The 6,000-nt window shown below is 39.4% G+C and overlaps 1 protein-coding gene across 6 annotated transcripts in view; it reads left to right on the forward strand.

Annotated features, from left to right (window-relative positions):
- capn15 (calpain 15) overlaps positions 1-6,000 on the forward strand; it is a 305,948-nt gene that overhangs the window by 47,373 nt on the left and 252,575 nt on the right. For 2 of the 6 annotated variants that reach the window (XM_043711451.1, XM_043711452.1), the window contains exon 2: positions 3,597-3,714. The exons of the other annotated variants lie outside the window; for them this stretch is intronic. The gene's annotated coding sequence lies outside the window, so the exon portion shown is untranslated. The remainder of the gene's footprint in view (positions 1-3,596; positions 3,715-6,000) is intronic. 6 annotated transcript variants of the gene reach the window in all.

Here is a 6,000-nt window from a genome sequence, read left to right on the forward strand (position 1 = left end):
TTGTATTGAGCTAGGGTGAGATTGCGCTTGGAATTCTGTGCACCATTTTAGTTGTCTTATCAAAGGAGGGATATACTTGCTAGAGAGGGAGTGTAACAGAAGTTCACCAGATTAATCCCTGGCATGCAGGATTATTTTATGAAGGGTGACTGAGAACACAGGGCTTCTATTTTATAGAGTTTGGAAGAATGAGAAGTGAACTTGATGAACATTATAAAATTCTTAAAAGGTGTTCCACGGTAGATATAAATGAGATATTTCCTCTGGCTGGTTAGTCTAAAAACAGAGGATGTAATCTCTGAATTATAGGTAGGCCATTTAGAATTTCTTCACTAAAAAGTTGGTGAATGTTTGGAAATATCTATCCTATTGAGAAGCTTCAAAATAGAAGCCAATAGATTCTGGTGACGAATGACATCAAGGGATATGGAGATGGGAAAGTGGCATTGAGAAAGATGATCAGTTAAAATCGAATTGAATGGCAGAACAGGCCTGATAGGTTGAAATGGCTTCTTATTCTATGTTCCTCAACTTCCTTTTTCTTTAACCCACCTCCCCACCCCTGTTTTTCCCCTGAATTCTCTCTACTCTTGCTGCTACAAAGCCATATCTGTTCTGTAGCTGCTTCAGACCTCAAATATTTTGTCATAAAGTATTTGATCAGTTAATGAAGTTTGGTAATTTGGCTGGTTTGTACTTTAACATTTCAAGCAGGCCAATAGATTTGTTGATTGGGGATCAGAAGCATAATTCCTGGCCATTTTCTGTCTGCTTTCTAAAAGTGGAGGTTAATTGCACATTTCTCAGTGCTTTGTTTAATCCAACCTGGTTTATAAACTAAACATGCTGTGCTTTATCAAGTTAGTAGTACACTGAATCACTTGGCTGACCACTGAGCTGAGTTGCTTGTACTATTTATGACTCAAAGTAAAAGATATCTACTAAATGCAAAATGATGATGAGACATCTGGCAGATACATTTGGCCAATATTAAACTGCAATAAAATTTTCATTTTTGAAATATATAATGACAGTTGTATTAATTCTGTTTAATGTCCCAATTGCAGTAATTCATTTTAAAGGTCTGTATGTTTCAGTAGTTTTTGAATGAATTACTGCTACATATACCCGCACATGAAGACAGACGGAATAATGCTCAGTAATCAACAGACTCCAATGTGTGTATAACTTTGTTCTCAAACTGAGGCAATGAACTGTATACTAACGCAAATACATGTTTCAAAAATAAAATTAGATGTTGCATGTCTTTGGAAATATTTGTGAAATTTTCCATTAAATAATTAAACTATAACCAATGTTTGACATAATATTTAACACCCATCTGCTCCCTGCTTCAACCCTTTCTCTGGTTGAAGCAAATTGGTCACTTCCTGAAACTGAATATCAATATCCTCTGCAAAAAGGAATGCAATTCCACATCTTCAAATTTGAAGTTATCCAAAATTCTGCGACTTGTGTCTTGTACTAAGTCTCATTAATACATCACTCCTGTACTCACTGACCCATATCAGCTTCCAGATAAAGAACATCTGGATTTTAAATTTCCATCTGTGATGTAAACTGTCTGATTTATAGAGCCATGCTGCATGGAAACAGACACTTAATTAGTTTGTTTGGGTGTTAAACCTTTTGATTAGTAACATCAGGATTTTCTGTGTATCTGAAGTTGATAAGTAACTTATAAATACTTCCCACAACACCAGGTTATAGTCCAATAGGTTTAATTGGAAGCACACTAGCTTTCGGAGCGACGCTCCTTCATCAGGTGATTGTGGCACAATCACCTGATGAAGGAGCGTCGCTCCGAAAGCTAGTGTGCTTCCAATTAAACCTGTTGGACTATAACCTGGTGTTGTGATTTTTAACTTTGTACACCTCAGTCCAATACCGGCATCTCCAAATTATAAATACTTTTGTAGCCATGGTGATTTTCTTTTTACAGCTTGGTTGCATTAATGGTTTGTTTTTGTTTACCTTAGGATATTTTAAGCCTTAGAAAACCATGATGCTTTATGGTCTGTTGTAAATATCTAGATTTTGTTTAAGCTTCGGGGAACCACCCATAGCTTAAACATTTTATTTTCAATTTTATTTTGTTTTTGGCAGTTCTGTAAAGTTCTGGATAGAAATGGTTGTATGGAGCAATATTTTTGAGAAGGGTAGAAATAGTAAAACTAGATTGCCTTTGAGGTAAGGGGTCAGTGATAACCCTGAAGCAGAAGTATTGAGATAAAACCCTGAAGAGGTTACTTGAAACTGTGCACGGTTAAGTTCAGGTGTATGAGGTGGAGGCTCCAGGAAGAAGCTACCAGCATTTCGAGCTGAGAAGTTAAAATCATGATTAGCTTAATTCTATTCAGGTGTTTGGATGTTTTTTTTTCATCTCTGCTGTGAGTACCATAAAAAGAGTGCTTTTGGATATTGTGGAAGTTGCTTTTGGAACTTGTAAAGGAGTGTTTTGGATTAATGGGATTATATATTTGCCATGTGTTTAAAACACTTTGAATTTGTTTGTTTGTAAGTAGTTTGGTTTAATCTATTTTATCTTTTACTTTGGTTAATGGAGTTTGGTTAATGGAATTGTGAAAATAGAGGGGTGTACCTCTCTATGACTCTAATTACCTGAGTGTTATTATTTGAAGAACAAGGTATTAATGACCATGTAGAGAACACCCTTATTATCATTAGTATCTAGGAAACAATTGATTTCTCTTCAACATAATCAATGACTCAGCTTCCATAATCCTCAGAGACTGAAAGTTTCAAAGATTCACCACCCTTTGAGTTAAGAATGTCCTAAATAACTTCTCTTATTCTGAGGCTGTGTATCCTGGTTATTGTCCATGAGACCAGGGAAAACCTGTTTTCTGCATTCACCCTCTAAAATGTGTGTGCTTCAATGTGATCACTTCTTATTCTTCTGAACTCTATAGAAAATAGGCCCTGTATCCTCACAGGATACTTGCATTGTCCCAGAAATCAGTATGGTAAGCCTCCACTACCATCATTTTTTGGCAAGTATAGCCTAAGTTACAACTGAGACTGTTGAAGTTCACTTCACTCTTGTCTCATTGCTCCATGAGTCACAACATAAAACAAAAATACTTTTCTAGTTACCATGATGACAAATTAAAATACCTTTATCTATATCATCTTTTAAACAAAGATCTATCAACCAGATTTCTTAATAAATACAACTAGACTTTGTCAAATCAAAACTTAAACAATTTTATTGAATAACACACAACGGTATGTAATATGGAAGTATAAATGCTTTGCCCTCTGCATATTCCCAAAACACCGTGCACATGCACTCAATTAAACTAAATGTTGCTCTTTTCATTGGGTGCTGTTTAATTGCAGCTTTAAAACAGAAATTTACAGTCGTCAGCTCAAGCTAATTAATTAGAGAACTGGTTTCATCCAGTACCAGAAATCTTTGAATTAGAAGCCATTAAAGGAGGGTTCTTCCAGAACTGCTGCATTGCATTTGAGTGTAACTTGATTTTGGTGAGAGTGAGGTGGAGATCAGTCCCTCCTTTTATCTCATTGAGTACTTCTCTTTGATATCCAAGTTAGGTCTGGGGAATTTGGAGCGTAAAGGGACCAAGAAGCCATTGAGACAGAGCAGGAAATAAAAATAGAAGCCTACAGACTTTACTGGAAGCACAGAGAGAGAGAGGAGCCAGTAAGGTAAGAGATTCAGGAATCAAACAGTAGGGGGAGGGGGGGGGGGGGGGGTGAAGAAGAAGAAAAACGCATCACCGAGGAAATGCCATAAGTTCATTGGTTGGTAAGTAACTACCATTTTGATTACCTATTCTAAATTGCTTTCAAATTAAAAGGCAATTGGAGAAATATTTTACAGATGTAAAAACTAAAGGCCAGTAGGAAATTTAAAACTACAAGTTAAAAATTAAATTATTTGGAGATGCAAGGCTAGGTGATGTATTGTACTTGCATTTAAAAAAAAAACAAAGAACTGCGAATGCTGGAAATCAGAAACTAATGCAAAAAGTGCAGCTGGTCTGGCAGTATCCGTGGAGAGAAAACAGAGTTAACATTTTGAGTCCAGTGACCCTTCTTCAAAACTGATTGTTGCTAGGAAAAAGTTGAGTCAAAAGGTGTGATGCTGGAAAAATACAGCAGGTTAGACATCATCCGAGGAGTACGAGTGTCGATGTTTTGGCATAAGCCCTTCATCAGGATGCATCCCTTCCTGATGAAGAGCTTATGCCCTAAATGCTGACTCTCCTGCTCCTTGGATGCTGCCTGACTGCTGTATTTTTCCAGCACCACACCTTTTGACCCTGACTCTCCAACATCTGCAGTCTTCACTTCCTCCTAATTAGGAGGAAAAAGTTGGCATATATAAGTGTATGCTAAAGAAGGGGTGAGGTCAGGGGTAAAGAGTAAATGAAAGGTAGAGATGGAGCCCAGAGAGAGAGGAAAACAATGGGCAGACAAAGGAATGGATAAAGAGCAGCCTGGGAGAATGAGTAGCTGCTAAAGGGGGGCATTAGTAACTGATAATGGGTTAGTTGTGGTAGTGGCCTAAGTGATGACAAAGTCTGGTGTTTGGGGATTATGTAAGGACATGGGTGAAGGTGCTGAAGCCTTAAAATGATCGAACTCCATATTGAGTCTAGAAAGCTGCAGGATTCTCAAGTAGAAAATGAGCTGTTCTTCCAGCTTGCACTGTAGTTTGCTGGAGCATTGCAGCATGCCCAACACGAGAGATTGGCCAGGGAAAACAGTGGTGTGTTGAAATAGCATGCCAATGGAAACTCAGGGTCACGTTTGCAGACTGAGCATAGGTATTCAGCAAAGCGGTCACCCAGTCTATTCTTACACTAGATTAGATTAGATTCTCTACAGTATGGAAACAGCCCCTTTGGCCCAACAAGTCCACACTGACCCTCCGAAGAGCAACACACCCAGATCCATTCCCTTACCCTATATTTACCTCTGACTAATGCATCTAACACTATGGGCAATTTAGTATGGCCAATTCACCTGACCAGCACATCTTTGGATTCCTCTCCCCAAAGTAGAGGAAACTGCATTACGCAGAATGCCAGATTGCCTGCCACAGGTTCGAGGCTTTCTGACCTAAACATTCACGTGCCCGAGCTGTTCAGCTACTGGAGCCGATAATATGTTGTTGGCAGACAGGAAGCCTTTGTCATTGATAACTCATCATCATTTTCCATATCAGTTAGCTGCTTGTTCTCTGCCAAATATCTGTTCTGAATCAGCCCCTGACTCCATCTCTTCTGTGATTAGACGTTTCCCATTGCTTGAACCAGCAGTTGCATAAACACTACTTATAATGAGTATCAAGTAATTTGAAGTAATATTTTCCCATTTCAGTTCACAATCAAAATACAGGAAAATATTTTTTTAAATGCACTAAATAGTGCAGCAAGGCAGTAGTCAGATGAGCCTGGTATTTCTGGCTGAGGGAACAAAAAACAAACCACAACTGAAGGCAATCCAAAACAGGCATGCTGTGAGCCCTTTAGGAGGCTCAGACTAAGTATGCACTGTGACAGTGAGGGAGTAGCCAAGGGATGGAGCCTGCTATGTAATTTGCAGGTCTTTTCTGCCCTTCAGTGCAATGCTTCTGATGGCTTCGGCAACTTGCTTCTCGGCCTTTTGGCTAAGATCAAGTGTCTGTTCTTATCAGGACAGGGGTCGAGTTGCGAGTCATCAGAGCTAGTGGAGATCATCGCTGGATCGTGATTGGACGTTGGAGGATCATTTGGTTGTGCTGACCTGCTATTGGTGGATCTTCATGCTGGCTTCGGCCTAACGCCAATTCAGGGACCAGCCAACCTCAGAGCTATGGCCTCAACAGCTGCGCACAGCCCTGGGCAGGGAGTTCGAAACACCGTCCGGGTGTCTGTCAAGAAGGTGGAGGAGCGTACACCAGTCGATCGGACGGTGTTCGTCAAGAAGGTGTTGTTTGAGTGCTGT

The sequence above is a fragment of the Chiloscyllium plagiosum genome, chromosome 21 (assembly GCF_004010195.1).
Source record: "Chiloscyllium plagiosum isolate BGI_BamShark_2017 chromosome 21, ASM401019v2, whole genome shotgun sequence".
Classification (NCBI taxonomy): Eukaryota; Metazoa; Chordata; class Chondrichthyes; order Orectolobiformes; family Hemiscylliidae; genus Chiloscyllium; species Chiloscyllium plagiosum.